We start from the raw sequence: 17012 nt of genomic DNA on the forward strand, positions 1-17012 counted from the left end.
AATTTGTGCTTATATCCTGCCTTTGCTTTTCCTTATTCTTCCCTATTCCCCTGGTATTAAATTGAAATTTCTTCAGGTAGTCCAAAAAGACAGGATCAATTTTCTGTTCAGTGAAAGGCTTTTGTCCTGGCTCTCTTTGTTGATAACTAGAAAATGCTTGTGGCCATGTAAGCAAAATGTAAACAAAATATCTATATCTTAGCTATGGATCCAACTAACATTTGTGCTGTAGTTGCAAGTATGCTGACATTAGTAGAAAAATTTGGTAAAAACCCCAACAATTACAATGATTTACAGTCCTTTTTTTTTTTTTTTTTCAATAAATCTATTACTTACAGAGAGTTACAGTTGTAATGCTGGTGTGGGAAGTGTTACTACTGACCAGCAAAGATCCTTGATATCTGTTCTCCAGCAGTCATGTGGATTTTCTGGATTTTCTCATCTGTCTCTCAGTCAACAAGAATAAGAAGAAAGGTAAATAAAAGTCAGTGAGTCTGTTGCATTTCTCTTAGTTAGGCATTCTTGCTCTTAAATTAGCATTGCCAAATACCTCTGTCATAAGATAAAGTGGCACTTACAGGTTTGCACATGCTGAGTTGTTTTGTTGGATTTTTTTTGTGTGTGTGGTTTTAAAAATTTTTTTTAAATGTTTTAATTTTTTTGCTGTGGTGTTTGTACCGTATGCAACCACTCAAAACCTCCTCCCCACATTTGTTTTGGCTGGTGTCACCCCTCAAAGTTTCTCATGGACTTTGGTCTTTTGGGTAGAAAGGCAGAAGAGTTGCAGTTGAACTACATTTAACAGGTTCTGCAGGTTACTGGAGGTCCAGGGGACTGCATTTGGAGAGTCACAGACATACAGCTCTAAAGCTTTGGCAGCAGGGTAATTGTGACTGAAAGTGCCAATTCAAAAGTACAGCAGCCTTACTTGTTGAAGCTAATCATCTTTAAAGGCTTAATGTTCTTTGTTACGTAGCTTCTGACTGATCCTGTCTGAGATTCTGTGCCAGTGTGGCCTTCATCTGTTCAGGGCAGTAAGAAACAATACTGCCATGATACTGAAATGTTTTTAACATGCAGGTAGTGCTAAATCATGGTGATTGTAGGAGGAAGTGCAAACCTGCCGTGACTGTACCTGTGGTCTGGCTGTGCAGCTGAGCACCACTGAGCTGCTCCATCTGCTTCTCCCTCCCTCCCCAGGGTCTGGAAGGTGCTAATTGATTGCTGGCTCTGTGGCTTTGATACTGGGTTGTGCTGCACATACTCAGCACAGATTGGAGCACCCTGGGCCTTGAGCAGCTGCTTTTCACTGAGTTTACAGTGTGCATGTTTGCATCTTCCTGTAAAGCTCGGCAAAGTGCTGGTTTAAATGGGCAAAGTAGAAAATTACAGCCTGATTTTGACTCATCCATGTAGACACTAATGCTTAAAAAAACAATTAAGGTTAAAATACTACAGCTAATGTGTTAAAATGGGTTTTCTTTTCACCTGCTTCAGCAATAATTTTATTTATAAACTGGGACATGAGAAGAAATGTTAAGAAATGAAGAAAGAAATGCATTTGGGAACATTCAGTGTAGGGATTATCTGTTGGTGCTAACTGGGACTTGAAAATAAGATTGAGGAAGAATTTTAAGGCATATGCCTTAGTTGTCTTAGAGGGATCTTTCACACATCTTGCAGAGTTTTGCAACAATCCTAAAGAGCTTTTGCTTGTGAGGAGCAGAAGAAAAAGCATGAAGATCTGAACTGACACTTTGTCTTCAATACTTATTCCACTTATCCCAACCTAAAAATGTTGTGTTTATATGGTGAGATGGGTAGGAGAGTTGCTGGTCCCAGTACCGTACACTAGGTCATTCCCTGTGGTTTTGAGGACCACATGTGGATGGACCACTTTTGTCTGTGCAGTCTGCCATGGACCAGAATTGTTAGAAACTTTCTGGTTTACATCACTAGACTCATTCAGAATCCCCTGTGTCCTACAGAAATCAGCAAATGTTTTTTCCAGCTGTCATTGACAAATGCATTCACTGAACACTTCAGGGTTTCCAGTGTTTTGCTGCCTTATTTTCATATGTTGTAGATTGAATGAGGCCAGTTCCTGTGGTGTAGTGAGGTTGTATTGACATTTATGGTGTGGGGTTTGTTTTGTGGATATTTCATGGGTAGTCCTACAATTACAAACCAGCAGTGCAGCACAAATGAGATACAAGACTGGGATTCCTGACTCCTTCCTTCTGGTCTGTGTGGCAGATGAGCTGGGAATTATCCAAAATAAGGTTTGAGCAAATGAAAATATACTTGATTTGTCTTGTGACAGGCTCTTCTCTTTAATCAGAAAACTACTGACAGCCTTTCAGAAGCTTACCATGTGAAAACTGCTTCACAATACTCCTCTAATTATGTTTGCTTTTCAAATACTTGTGTGTTGAGTAGCTCTTGAGCATGCTGTTGTTGCAGGATTGAATTTGACATGTCAGAGCATCTGTCACTGCTCTGGAACAACAATGTATTGCTGTTATTCCAGGTGCTTGGAAGTTTTCTCGTAAAGGTAGTTCCCACAGCTAAAAAGATCTTCTCCATGGATTCCTCTAGTTATCCGTATGAAACTACCTGTGAGAAGCAGTAGCAGAATTTCAGGACCAGGCTTTGCCAGCTAAAGAGCCTGCCATGTGTTGTGGCTGGGTCCAAGGATACTGTGGTCATTCATGGTGGTTCTTCAGGGGAAAGAAGAGACTTTTCAAGTATGCCAATAGATGATTTTCTCCCATTAAGGAGCCCAGCTGTGAAATGTTTGCTCTCCCAGTGGGGCTTTTTTTGTTTGTTTGTTTGCTTTCCTTTTGGGCTTTGTTTTTGATGTAGAAGGCACGGCTGAATGTCCAAGGAGAATAACTGTGCTGCTGTACATCAGCGTGTGTGTCTCTCCTGTGTGTATTTAAAACCAAGGTGTTTAGATTACAGCGGCACTTGGAAAGGCAGGGGGGGATTAAATCCCTATAGCTGAGCAAGACTGATCATGGTTGTGGTGAGACCAGAGACCAAAACCTGAGGGGACACTTTTATGTCTGGTGTTACTGTTGCTGTTTACCTAACAATGGACAGAATTTGTTCAAGTAGTTCTTGTAATGCTTTCTCTTGGATTTTAATCTTTCTGAGGGAGGAAAGGAGGAGAATACAATTATTTCAGTTCTCTAGAACAAGATGCTTTTGATAGTATGTCTCTTTTAATACTATTTTAGGTGCTTAAGTGGGGGTAAATACTAAATTGTAGGTAAAACCTGGGTGGTCCTGTGACTGCCTTGGCTGAGTAACCACTGCACTGGCAGTCAGTCTGTCTTTCCCTCTCTTGCTTTCAGCTTATGACTTCAAACTTATGGAAAGCTTGTGTCTCTTTCATGTTAGCCTGAGCTGGAGGTTTTATTTGTCCCTTGAGTGTGGGAAGAAACAGACTGCTGAAGGAGCCAGATAGAAAGGTGTAATTTTGAGAAATATGTATGTTACATTGTCTAACAACTCTGCCGCTCCCATGTCTGTTGAAATGTGGAGCTCCATTTTATTACTTAGGTCACTTCTTAGGGTGTTCTTTGCTGCTTGAGTGACTCTTATCTCATAGTTAATTTGTCTGTTTTAATAAAGGTTGTATGGTTTGTTAAAGGTTTCTGTTTTGCAGCTGGAATAAATGTAATGTAAAACTTGTAAGGAAGCAAGGGGTATTGTATTAGGGAAGACGTGGCTTTGTTTTCTTAAAGGAAAAGGTCAAAGAGAAGGGAGAGGACTAAAAAAAATAAATAAAATCCTCCCTTTTCCCTCTTACCAATAAAATCCTCCCTTCCCCTCTTAGCAGTCATCAAGGTCAGGTTCTTTTTATTTTTATAAGTAAGTCTCTGCAATATTGCCCAGCCTTCCTAAAGTACTTTTGCATGTTTTCAGGAATAGATGAATAAATACCCTTCTTTTCTTCTGTGACCATTCCTGTCACCTGTTAGAGTGCTTTAAAAAAAGGAGAAAGGGTCCAGAGTAATTCCTAGTTTTTTTCAAATAAACAAAATGGTTGTTTTTCTAAAGGTCTGTGATGTCCAGAAGAAAGATTTTAAAAACTAAAGCGCATAATTTTCCTTAACAGCCTATGATTTTTTTTTCCTCAGAGATCAGGAGTTTCCATGTAGCAGTATGGTCATCTTCTGTTTCAAAAGACACAGGCTTGGTCACTTGAGACTGAGTCCTTTCTTTTGCTCCAAACCAGAGATCAGAGAGTATTTAAGCACCACCTTTTTAGTGCAATCCAAAGAAACCTGTTTAAGTCTGGTTATTATTTTAAGGGCAGTTTACAAAAGAGCCCTTTTCACTGGAATGTCATCCAAGCAAATTGTTTTCTTGTTGATTTGTACTCTAAATGTATGAACTTAACCACATGGCAGTGGATAAGTTGGATGATAATTTTAACTGCTAATATTTTCAAGTTTTTCTTTTTTATGGTAATGTGTGTTATGGCAAAGAGTGAGACAAACAGAGGATAACTACTTAATCTTCCCTATCAATTTGATAAAATCTAGACCTAGTCAAGCAATTATACCCTGCAGTTGTCATGATAATTCACATGTGATGCCTTGTTCAAATTTTTGTTTCTGTTTGGTGTTTGTATTAGTTAAATACTTTGTTTTCTTCCATCATCTCAATTGTTTTCTGCTTGCTTCCAAGCCTGATCTGTGAATAAATAATCAGATATAAAAGGCATTTCAGGTTCTGTGAGCAGACAGGACAGTTTGTACCAGAGAGTGCTGAAGCTGAGCTACAGAGCCAGGGCAGCTGGAGTGCAGGAGGCAGCAGGGTTTGTATTGCAGGACAGTTCAGAGTAGGTAGGTGTACGTGTCCCTTCCCTGGATTGTGCAGATGCAGTGCTCTCACTGCTGAAAGCTGGAGCTTTTCCTTCAGATTGTTGTGTAATGTATTGTCTTTGTATATATAATTTGGTATATTTATCATTCCCCAAATTCGGAATTTGGGGCTCCTCTGTGAGTATAGGACCTTTAACAGTGTGCCCAGGTGGCCAAGAAGGCCAGTGGCAGCCTGGCCTGGACCAGCACTAGTGTGGCCAGCAGGAGCAGGGCAGGGATTGTCCCCCTGTTCTGGTGAGGCTGCACCTCAAATCCTGTGTTCAGTTTGGGGCCCCTCCTGACAAGAAGGATATTGAGGGGCTGGAGCATGTCCAGGGAAGGGCAAGAGAAAGAACTTCTGCTTCAGACCTATGAGGAGGAGCTGAATTTTTTAAACTGGAGAAAAGGAGGCTCAGGGAAGAGCTTGACCCTTGTTATAACTCCCTCAAAGGAGGCTGTAGCCAGGTAGGGATTGGTCTCTTCACCCAAGGAACGAACAACGGGGCAAGAGGAAGCTGCCTGAGGTTGAACCAGGGGAAGGCTAGGTTGGATATTAGGAAAAAAATCTTCACTGAAAGGGTTGTCAAGCATTGGAAGAGGCTGCCCAGGGAATTGATGGAGTCACCATCCCTGGGGGTATTTAACAGTTGTGTGGATTTGGTACTCGGGAACATATTGAGTGGTGGACTTGGAAGTGTTAGGTTTTGGTTGGACTCAATCTTTTCCAACCAAGATGATTCTATGACTCTATAACATAGATTGTCACAATTCAAGCAGCTTCTCATTCCAGCTGTTAGCCTGACAGAATGTTTTGGGGTTTTTTTGTTTCATTTTGTCACATTCTAGAGAAGGGAACCCACATATGTGGTGGTGAAATAGCAGGCCAGAGGCCTTACAAACTGAATTTTGACTTGAGCTGACAGAAGCCATGAGAAAACTCACAGCTCTTAGCAGAGAACAGTGCTGCAGCAATTAAAAACTACTTGTTTTCCTTGAGAAAAACTCCAGGACTGTGGAAAACAACCTGCTTTCCCTGAGAAAGAACTCTAGGACTGTGAGAAACACTAGCCACCTGTATAAACTGCTTTTACACCGTTAGGTAGAGAAATGGAAACAGTATGTCACAAACAACCCATTCTGCATGTACACACTGGGGGATTGAGTGACCAATCAATACAGGGTAACAACTTGTTACTGACCAGTTTGGGACAGACAGGGGATGTTCTTTAAAAACTCCGTATAAAGAGACACGGGAATAAACTGGGATCTTCTGGTTTGGTCCAATAAAAAATTGTGTCCTGCATCTTTCTTTAACGAGCTCCACAGGGCCACATGGCTAAATTAAGTTGACAACATTTGCTGGCAGCCATGGGTTGCTTTAGTCTCTGCTCTGGTTTTGTCTGCTTCTCACTTGTTGTGATGTGCAGTTAAAGCTTCAAGTGTGTTCAAGTGTGTCTGGGCTATGAGGGCAGGGTTGTGGATCCTTAAGCTGATGATAAGCAGGAACACTATTTGAATATGAACTGTTGTTTACAGGATGCAGGGAAGAGAGACAAAGGAAAAATAAATTCTTTCTGTTTTATAAACAAATTATCTCAAGCTGAATAATGCCTCAACTCCAGAAATGGCAATGGAAGCACTTTGGAAAACATCTTTCAATTTGGAAATGCTGGCTCTTTCCTTTTCCCTCAGCTTCCACCAATGAAACTCAAACATGACTGAACCAAGTCCTCAACTTCTGTATTCCTACTCTGTTTTAGGAAGTCTTCCTCATGTCATCAGAGTGGGGAGAATAGTCACTTCCACTGCAGGAGATACACACTAGAGTTTCTAAAGGAGGTTGTGAATTCTTTCATGGTGTTGTTTGTCTTGGGCAAGAAACTGCTTTATCTGCTCTCATGAGAACATCTTATGGCAAAATGCACAATACCTAGTAATGCAGCTGGAACAATTAAGTGAGGGAAAAATCAAAAAGTTATTGAGGCTTGGGCTTTCACTCAGAAATTTTGTATGTTATGCTTATTTAGAAACAAAACCAGCTTGACTTCTCCCTAAAACCACAATAGTATATTTTAGCTAATTCTTGTGTCAAAGCATGGAGCATATAAATGATATAAAAAAGATTCTCACTGTGTTATATACTGTAAGTGTTCTTTTTGTTTGAAAACAGAATGAAATATGGAATTGCATTAGAAGATGGAAATGTTTTATGTTTCCTACTGTGTAGGATTGCAAGATGTTTCTTTTTCATGCCTTGTTCTTCTCATGAGGATATGGTGGTTGCTCTTGCCTATCTATAATTGCTTTTGCTCAGTTATTTTATTTCTTGATCATTTAGTGATCTTTGATTCAGGAACCAAGTGCCACTGATATCTGGGATTGGAAACTCATTTTTGAGAAATGTACCCTATGGAAACCCAAAGCAGGGAGGCTTTCACATGCTTGTGTGCCAGAAGCTTTAAGGTCAAAAGTTTTTTCCCAGTCAGAGTCAGTGAGTTTTACTGTGTGTCACTTTTGAAATGCACATTATCAGCCTACATTTGATTAATTGGCCTCTTGTAAAATTTCTAATCTGGAAGTGTCAGAAGGATTACAGGATTTCTTTGCCCAGAGTCCAACTCTTGCACAACCATCCTGACCAAAGATGAGTGAAGTTTCTCCTTTGGCATGTACCACACTACATTATTGACTATTTAAATCAGTATTTCCTGCTAAGCTCTCTTAGCAGTTATTGGTGGCAGAAGCAATAATTTTATTCTTTGCCCAGACAAATAAATTGCAATAATTGGAGAAGCTGGCAGGTGAAATGGGGCTGGAACATCTGGGCTTTCTCTAGCAATAACTTTTTTAAAAGAGCAACAGTGAGAGCAGGGAAAGAGGAGTATAAAACTCATCCTTTAAAGTAAACTTTTGTGTATTTTGGTGCTTCCTGCAACTTTGTTTATATAAAGAAAACTTGTATTCATAATAAAGATGTTGAAATATTGTGTTGTGTTCATGTAAGACTTTAGTCTGACCTAATTAAAAGCTTCATTTTTAATATGTTTTTTGTCAGAAACAACTCAGAGCTATCAGAAAAGCTTTTTTTTTTGACACACAACTATTGTGGCACTTTGCACTTTAAGTCCATATTTGACAGTTTTGGAAAGATGTGGAATAAGGCGCTTTTTAAAAAAATTTACTCAAATTCTAAAAAAAATCATGTTAAGTTACCCACTGCTATGCTCTCTACTGCTTTTTCTGGAAGCTATATATGACAGGAGTACAGGCTGTCCTCTGCACCACAGTTGCTGCCAGCTGTTTTCTCTGTCAAAACTTGGATTGATTTCACTTCTGTGTCAAGCTGCAGCAAGGTTATTCTTGAACTCTTCCATCTTTGAGGGTCTGTTGTGGTCATTCTGTCCTTCTTGATGCTGAAGATTCATCTTTTAATAAGGAAATAAATAGCCCAAGGATTGGGCACTTGGTCATTATGTGTTGAATTATAGATCTCAGCTGCTCATTTATCTGATTTCTCATTGTGCTTTCCTCTCTCCTCTCCCACTTGAATCCTCTTGCACTTGGGAGAATGAAGCTGTGCTGTCTCAAGTCTTTGTGTACTGGAAGAGTTTTGCTAAGCATTCATGACTCATGAGCAGAGGAATTGGTGAAAATACAACTTTATTTTTCTGAGCCTTGTATGGGCTTACTGATGATGAAGTATTTGGTAGCCCTTTCATTTAACACCCTAATTATAGGTGTGCAGTTGTGCTGGCTGCACGTTTGGACGTGTTTTCTTGTGGAGAAATCACAGTATCATGCAAGTTTGAGCTCCTTCTTGGTTTTTCTCTACATATGCAAATATTTAGGCAGTAATTCCATACAAGTGACAAAGTTTTGAGAGGGGAAAAACATGTGAATGATATTTTTTCCTGCAAAGGTATTTAATGTTGACATTTCTGCCAAAATAAAGGTCTTGCTGGAAATATTTCTTGGATGTGAACTCTGGGGTGATGTCTGCCCAGTGGCAGCAGATGTGGCACATGAAAAACCTGCAAGCTGGTGTGTTTGTTGTGACCTTCCTGTCCCAGGCTGAGCTGGGCTTCCCCTCCAGCTTTCCCAACCACATGAAGTTTTGGTGACATGTGCTTTCTGCAAGAAGAGACTTCAAGTAATGAAGCCAGTCCTGTTTCTTGGAAGGGGGAATCTCCGTGCCTCGGTGGTGGGTCAGGACCTCTGCTGGTTTGATGCCACAACTTGACCTGACTGCCATGAGCAAATTTTGCTGACTGAAGGTACATGTGTCCTGTTGGTTATTTGGGTTTAGAAAAGTGCTTTGAATTCAGTGATTATTTCACTTAAGATGAATTGTGTGGGATTAATGCTTCATTGCCCATTTTCACAGTGTGGATTGGATTATGTGGGGTTGTCCCTGGACCACAAACCTCTTTTATAAATTGCAGACCATAATGGCAAAATTTAGCTTCTAACCAACAGTCAATTGGTATTTTTCTTTTGCAATCAAAACAGTATTTCAGCACAATATATTCTTTTTTATGTAAGCGTTGTAGTTGTCTGGGAACTCAGTCTGTGAATGAAAGCAATGATCCAGAATTTAAATGTTCAGAATGCTGATGTTGAATAAGTATCTGTAGAATAAACAAATTTTTTTCTTCTAAGTACTTTATTTCTTTTATGGAGTTTCCCAGTTGAGAATGTTTTCAGTTAACTAGCACAATTTTTCATCCTTAAGTAGTCTGGTCTTCTGATTTACTTGCTACTGAACAGCAGTAATGCATAAGGGCCCTCAAATCTGTGGTGTTTGTCAATAATTTTAATTGAAGAATAAAACATCTGGAAATCTATGATTTATTAAGTGATCAGAGTTGTTTTATAAATTCTACGAGTTTTTAATTTCCATTTCAGAATTTGTTACTAGCGTTGTAATCTCACATTCTGAATTCATGCATCTTCACATTAATAATAGTAAAATCCTGGTCTCTGAAAGGAATTTTTTCATCTCACACTGTCTAATGCAGTCACTTTTGGAGGGCAATTCCCAGGTCTGGGCTACTTGAACAGTTGCATATATTGTAGGAAGTTTTACCAGGGAAACTTTTGATTGTATAAGTAATTGATATTGTGTGTTCCCGCATTGCCTCTGGATTGATGAAGAGTTTTCTCTTGGGAACAGACTGTAGAACAGTGGTGTCCGTCTTGCTGCCATTTGGTGCAGTATGGCAAAGGGAAACCTTTGCAGCAAATCCTGAACTGCTGGTTTTTATTTTAGGGAACCATGTGAATTTGGTGGAATGCCCTCGCAGTTTCATGCATTACAAATTCGTTTTTCCTTATTCTTTGCTTTCTAATTTATTATTTCTTTCATTCTATTTCTTTGTTAGAGGCCAGAGTTTGTAGGGATCAGGAAGATGGTTCTGATTCCTTTGAAGACAGATTATCTTTGTGGTGCTTCACAGGAGCTTCCCTCGGAGTTGCAAGGCTCTTCAGCAGAGACTTTGGGGTACAAGTCTTATGTCAGGGTGATTGCAGGAATATTCCTACACCACTGAAGCAGTGAATTTATCTGCAGGATTGTAGGACCAGGAATGGAGCTTCTCTTTTGCTTTCATAATGTAACTTAGGCTGTTCCTGAAAAGCAGAACTGAAAGATGTAGTCACCATCTGAGCTGGCAGAAGGGTGGGAACACTTTTTCCTAAGAGCTTCTTGGAGATGCTTTAGAAAAACCTCAGTCGTTGCTGAGATAGTAAACGTGCTTTTTTGCCTAATGCCTCTGATGCAAAGAGGAAAATGCCCTTGGCAGGGTGGAGTAAGGCTGCTGGCAGATTTCAGAGATCCAGCTAAAAAGGCAAATAACCTGAGCCCAAGAAGGTGTGGTGCAGCTGAGGGACAATACCAGCAGCACTTGGCACTTTTCCCATACTCTCCTAAGATGCTACTTTATTTCATATGTGGTAATTAACATGTTAATTGCATGTTTCTTGATGTGGAGGATTATGGAGTTTATACCCTTGTAGTTGCAAGGGTAGAGAGAGGAGAAATGAGTCAAGTCTGCTTTCACTGATAAAAGTTGTAGAACTAGAGAAAAAGAGGTAGAAAAAAATTTGATAAATAAATTGATATATATTTTTATCTTATTGTGCTGTGTACTTTCTGTAGAAGAAAAGAATGGTTGGAGGTTGTGGCATCCAAACAATTTTGTGTATTTATGAAAAAACTAGTCTACTCTGCTGACACTTGAAAGATTTGTTAGCTTACCTGTTCTGATTGATATGGGGAGTAGTGGCATTTAGACCATGGGATTATGCATTTGAAAGAAGGAGAATCATAAAATTCTTGCAAGAGTTGGGTTCTCTCTTTTAAGAACTGGGGAGGTTAGAATGTGTCTTTTGTGCTACACAATGTGACGTGTTCAGACTAAATAGCCTGGTTTTACTTGTCCCAAAATTACACCACAATTTATGACCCCAGCATGCCGTAAAACTGGTAATAGGGAATGTCCAGCACTGTGGAAGAAACATTTGGGAGCAGTAGGTTCCTAAAAGAGGCACTGTTTGGAGGAATGGTATTCATTGCCCCTATATTAGTAGTTCTCTTTTTATTAGGTTGAACACTAAAAATATGATTTTGTTTTTGGCTTCTTTGTTGTCGTTAGTTTGGAGAGTTGTGACAAAATCTGAACTTTAGTGTAGTAGAAGACTGACATTGGTTCTTATCTATGTCAAGAAGAAAAATTCCATTAGTGATTAAGATTGCTCAAATTCTTATTGATTTCAAGTTTTTACATATAAATTACCTGAGAGATGTTTGTTTTTCATTTTACTCTTGCAATTTCCTTTTTTCTGTTTGATGCAAAGTATTTTGTTGCATCTGTTTTGGTTTTTTTTTTTCACCTTGCAAAAACTCTTTCCCAGTTAATCTTTGAAAGACCTTTCCTGAAACATTTCTGCTGACATCCCTCTTTTTTGTTGTATTTTGAAAATTTAAACTCCTACTTATGTGCCTGGAAAAATTTCTGAGGGATTTTCCAAAACAGTAAAACAATTTTTAATTTTGGTACACTTAATGTGGAGTTGCCTTAGACCTGAGTATATGAATGAGGAGGGTGTGAAGTTGTTGACAGCTGGAGACAACTTTGGACCAGCATGAGCAGGATGCTGCTTGGATTAAACTGAAATGGTGAGAGGTTGAGCTTTTCCTTATTTGTTTTAAAGGTGTAGGATTGACCAAATGCACTGTATTATGCAGGGAAGAGAGGGGGGAGGGAGGTTGAACTACTTGACAAGTCAGTAATAGGTTACTTTTTAATCCTCATGGCCAAAATTGCTAAGCTTTCAGAAACCTGTGAGCTGCCATGGGTGATGTGACCTGACTAAAATGGGACTCCAGAAGCCCCTTAGACTTTGAACTTTATTTCCATTCAGGTTTTGGATGGGAATGAGTAACTTTGTGCTTTAGTTTCATTGTAAATTTTCTTTTGTTGATGGCTCTTTCAATATATTTATCAGATAAAAATGAGGAGTAAAAAGTTTATTTAGTTTTAGGGTGTTGGAATGTGTTACCGCTCTTAGGAATTCTGCCACATGGCCTGCATCTGCTAAGTTACTAAATTAATCCTGTTTATCCACCTTGCTAAGGTAGTGACTAAATCCTGTTCATGTTCTCAGTGTCATGGATTATATTAGATTCATTTTTCACCTTGTGAAAGGGGACACAGAAAAGGAACACAGAGTTGCTTTTAAAGTGTTGAGATGGTGCATTTTTTATATAAAAAAAATACGAGTACAGTCATACGAGTCTGTACCGCAGCTCTTGGACAAACTATTTTAAGTGCTCTGTTCCTCTGAAGCTGCTTTGTTGGGTCTTGTAGGACATTGATGCTTGGGAAGAAAAGGGGAGAGGCCAACTCTGCCTCAGTTTGTTCTTGCCTTTTTCACAATGGTGTGTGGCTTGCCTGATCTTGGCCCACTGCAAAAAAAATACCTTGGAAAATCTAATATTAGTCCTTAAAATAGCTTGAAGATGATCTTGATAGTTAAATCTAAGTGTTTGCTAACCTTCTAGCTTTTTAGGGAGGATGTTGTTCAATGAAACCAGAGCAGTTTTAATCCATGTTAAATAAAGCTGCTGGAAATCTGTCATTCCCAGAGTGTATCTCTTAAGAGTCAGTGAAACTTGAAGTTAGGATTGAGGAATGGTGATGTAATTCCAGTCCTTCTTAAAAGCTTGATGCAGAAATGTATATATTGTTGTGGAAAAATATTAACAGTCCTACAAATGGGTGTAGTTCTTCTGCCTTCCAAAAGAGCTCCAGAATAGCTGTAGAAAGCAGTATTTTCAGGCTTAGTGCAAGACTTCTAGTTTGTGTGGCTAGCACTGAGATTAGTACTGATCTTAAAGGGAATCATTGGATTCTGGTGCTGTTAAGTGAGGCTTGGCCACCACCCAGCAACTAATGGTGTCACCTTGGCTCAGCTCGACTCAGATAAGGAGCAAAGGTATTTTCTTTCAAATCCTAATGGAAAAAATATCAGGGTTTTTGTGTGAGCTACTGCCAGCACATCTGGCACTGGACAAGCTCACAGGAGCACTTGTTACCAAGGTGTTTCAGAGCAAAGTGAGGAAGCAGGCAGCTGCTCATGTCTCTTCTGCTGTATTTTTAAATAATTGCATCCAAACATGAAAGAAGTACGGTGTACTGATATGAACAATGCCAAAGAAAAAATTAAATGCTGTACTGATATAAATAATGCCAAAGAAAAAATTAAAAGCCCTGGTGTCCTTGGGTCCCCTCCCTTCTCTCCTTGGAAATCTGTCTTCAGCCTTTTGGTCAAAACATTTAGCAGATGCTTAGTTCCTTTTAGTGCTTTAGAAGGTGAATCTTTGAAAGGACTCTGCCTTAGGGTTTGCCGGGATTGCATTGTATTCAGCACTGTTAGTATTTGGTTGATATTTAAAGCACTCTTTGATCTTGAATGCCCTGTTCCTCCCTTTCAATGATAACCACAGCTTGTAACAAGCAACAGCCCTATTGCTGCTTCCTTTATCTTTCAGTTTGGTGTTACTTTGTAAAATGTGGAGATTAAACGGAAAAAAATAGTTACTCTCCAGTAGGCCACAGCAATATTCACGTAACCAGTTAACTGCTCGTGCTGTTTGATACCTAATTGTATTCAAGTGCTGTTTTATTCTGGTGTTTTTAGCTGGAGTCCATTCGGGTTTACAGTCTGCTAAATAACACACCCTGGTCCTGCAGGCTGTCATGCTGGTGTGGAACAATGCTGGGATGTGTCTGTCAGTGCCAGACAAATCATTTTGCTCTAATAAAGGTCTTCTGACACATTGTGGAAGAAGGCCAAGTTACATTTATGAAATTTCTAATTCAAGCAACAATGCTCAGCATTGAAATTGTAGCACAATAGTCAGACACTTTGGTACTTACAATGATATCAGCATCTAGTTTTTATAAATGCTTATAGTTGGGTGAACTTCTGGGTGTGTACTGTAGGACATTTGGAATTTGTCAGAGCAGTTTGATGTTGCTTGTCCCACAGTGCAAGGTTTGAGGTGGTCTCAGGTATCTCACTGTGGCTGTGGTTTGTCAGGTGGTAAGAAAATCCACCACAAAGCTGTGCTATCTTCCTTTTTTGTTTGTTTCCAGCCACCATCCTAAGTTTTTCCTGTGCCTTAGCAAAAAAGAAATCAGTATTCCTGCTCTGACCTTCTGAGAAAGTTTTCCTCCATTGCTGCTTGACACTCAGTTTTGATTTTGCTCCAGTGACTTGTTTTGTTGAAAGTGCCAAGTTCTTAAAATCCAGAAAACCCCTTCTTGTTTTCTTTCAGGTGTTGATTCAATAGTCAGGTATCTGCAGCTTCTCTCGACCCATCAGACTGTTATTCTGTGACCCAAATCCCCAAGTCCCTCCCACTCACCGATGGTTTCCAAAATTTACTGTAATGGTTCTTAAGCATTTCAGAAATTATCTGTGGAAATATGTTGCAAAAATTTAATGTATCTTCATGATTTTAATGAGGAACTCTGCTAATATATCTTTGATGTGTGAAAAGGTTACTGCTTCCAACAACATAGTCAGTTCTTGCGTCAGTAATTTCCAATCCCCGAGCAGGTTCGGTAATGAGAAATACAGGAATGTGGGTTTCTGATCCTGTGAGAGGCTGAGTGTTTTAATTCAGCCCATTCTCAAGCTGTTGTAGATGTTGGACTTTGCACTGAAAGAGTCTGGGTATGGCCATAACTTTTGTTTGCTGTCACTGTCACAAGAGAGGTGGAAGTTTGATGGCACTCTAGAAAGGCCCATAAAGTCACTAATATTGTACCTGTTGAGTCCATGAAGAGAAATGGGGGTTTTGTGGGTGTGTGGTGCTGCATGAGTCTCTGAGAATGTACCTTGCTCAACATGATTTGAATGCTTCACCTCTACAAGTAGGAGAAACATAATAAACAATTTCTTCCTCTAGCATGGGGCTGACTCTCATGTGACAGGGCTTTGGGAGGGGATTATTGGATTCGAGGAAATTTAATAAGTTTGGGAGAGTGAGTGTTGTTGGAACCATTCTCCCATAAATAAATTCTTTTCAGCCTTGTGTTGTGACCTGGCTCACAAATAAGTGTAACATTAGATGGTTAAGAACCTTGCTATTTTCCATATTTAAGACTTTCACAGTCAACAGAACTTGTTTCTTTCACTGTTTGCTTTATGAACAGCTGCTGAGCCCATGAGATATTTGAATTAAAACACCCATGTTTCCTTTCACAGGGGAGTTAGGTTACTGCTTCCTTCAACCTTCTCATCCTTGTTATTTCAACCCTGTGCAGCATCCTGCTACTTCATGTGTTGGAGGGTACATGCACAGGTTTAGGAGGGAACAGCTCTGTTACACAATGGGCAGGGAGAGGGCTAATGAGAAATGGGTGAAAAGAAAGGAAAAGGATCAAAAAGCTTTTTTTTTTTTCATTTTAGACTGTTTTGCTGTTTGTAGAATATTTGACTTAACCTTTTAAGTGGTTGAACTGAACTTCCAGTTCAGTGACATGTGATAAAGTACATGATGTGTCAGATGCAGGACTGGTAATAAAATTAGGTGATTTTTTAAATTTGTTGTTGGTAAAGCAAAACAAAAAAACCCAACCCCAAACTAAAAGAAAAAAAAAACCCAAAACAAATTACCTCCCTCCTAAAACTAGAACAAAAAAGACCAAGCTGGTAATCTTTTAGTGCCTGTTAATATTAAAGAGCAAAATGCTTAGCTGGCCTGTTAAAAGAGTTCTTCTTAACCCTTCAGAACTGCATGTGATAAGAAAAAGATTATAGATTAACTAAGTACTTTAAATTGTCTTTAACTTTGACTGACTACAAAAATGTGAGTAAAACCTTCCAAACTGGGTAGAGGTGTACCAGGACATGCATCCTTGTTTTTTTTTCCCCTCCAGAACAATTGCATCCTTCCAGAACTTGTGACATTCCCAACCTGCACATGTCAGTGCAACAGAAAACTGTGTGCACAGTGTTTATTTACAGCTTTATGAATTTCAGGGAGGGTTTATCATGATGATATTGTGACTGAATATGGAGTTTGATTACTTCCTGGGAAGTGCAAGAGTGCAGCCTCTGACCTCAAATTGTCAAATGTTAATGGGTTAAATTTGGGTTGCTGGAAATGTTTTATAGCTATTGCAAAACAGTTATTATATAAAATTAATTTTAATGCTGTGCAATTAATTTAACTTTTGGCAGAGTTTAACTCCATGGAATTTCTAGTTCAAGTGCAACAATTCTATTCTATCTGGTTTATGTATATTTATAAAGGTTTCACTAGCAGAGCTATCTATATATAGTACCTAGAAAATTCCAAGATGTGTATTTGTGCTGATGAATATAGGAGTGAATTTAGGTTAGCAGAGCAAGACAACTGGTACAACTTAGTGTTGTGCCCTTAACTTCTGTAATTACAGATTTGTTTTCATGTGCCCTAAATTGAAGTGAACTGTAAGGATAGATGTAACACTATACACATGGTCACATGTGCTTTCTACTATGTAGCTTTGCATGAAGAAAACTGTGTGACAAATGCCTTATCAGAAGAGGGTTAGGCAACACTGGATGTCCTGTAGTGTC

The 17012-nt window shown here is 39.2% G+C and overlaps 1 protein-coding gene across 1 annotated transcript in view; it reads left to right on the top strand.

Annotated features, from left to right (window-relative positions):
* The window catches only part of ARHGAP10 (Rho GTPase activating protein 10), a 137728-nt gene that overhangs the window by 24097 nt on the left and 96619 nt on the right, over window positions 1-17012 (top strand). The gene's annotated exons all lie outside the window — the stretch shown is intronic.

Source organism: Ammospiza caudacuta, chromosome 4 (genome assembly GCF_027887145.1).
Source record: "Ammospiza caudacuta isolate bAmmCau1 chromosome 4, bAmmCau1.pri, whole genome shotgun sequence".
NCBI lineage: Eukaryota > Metazoa > Chordata > Aves > Passeriformes > Passerellidae > Ammospiza > Ammospiza caudacuta.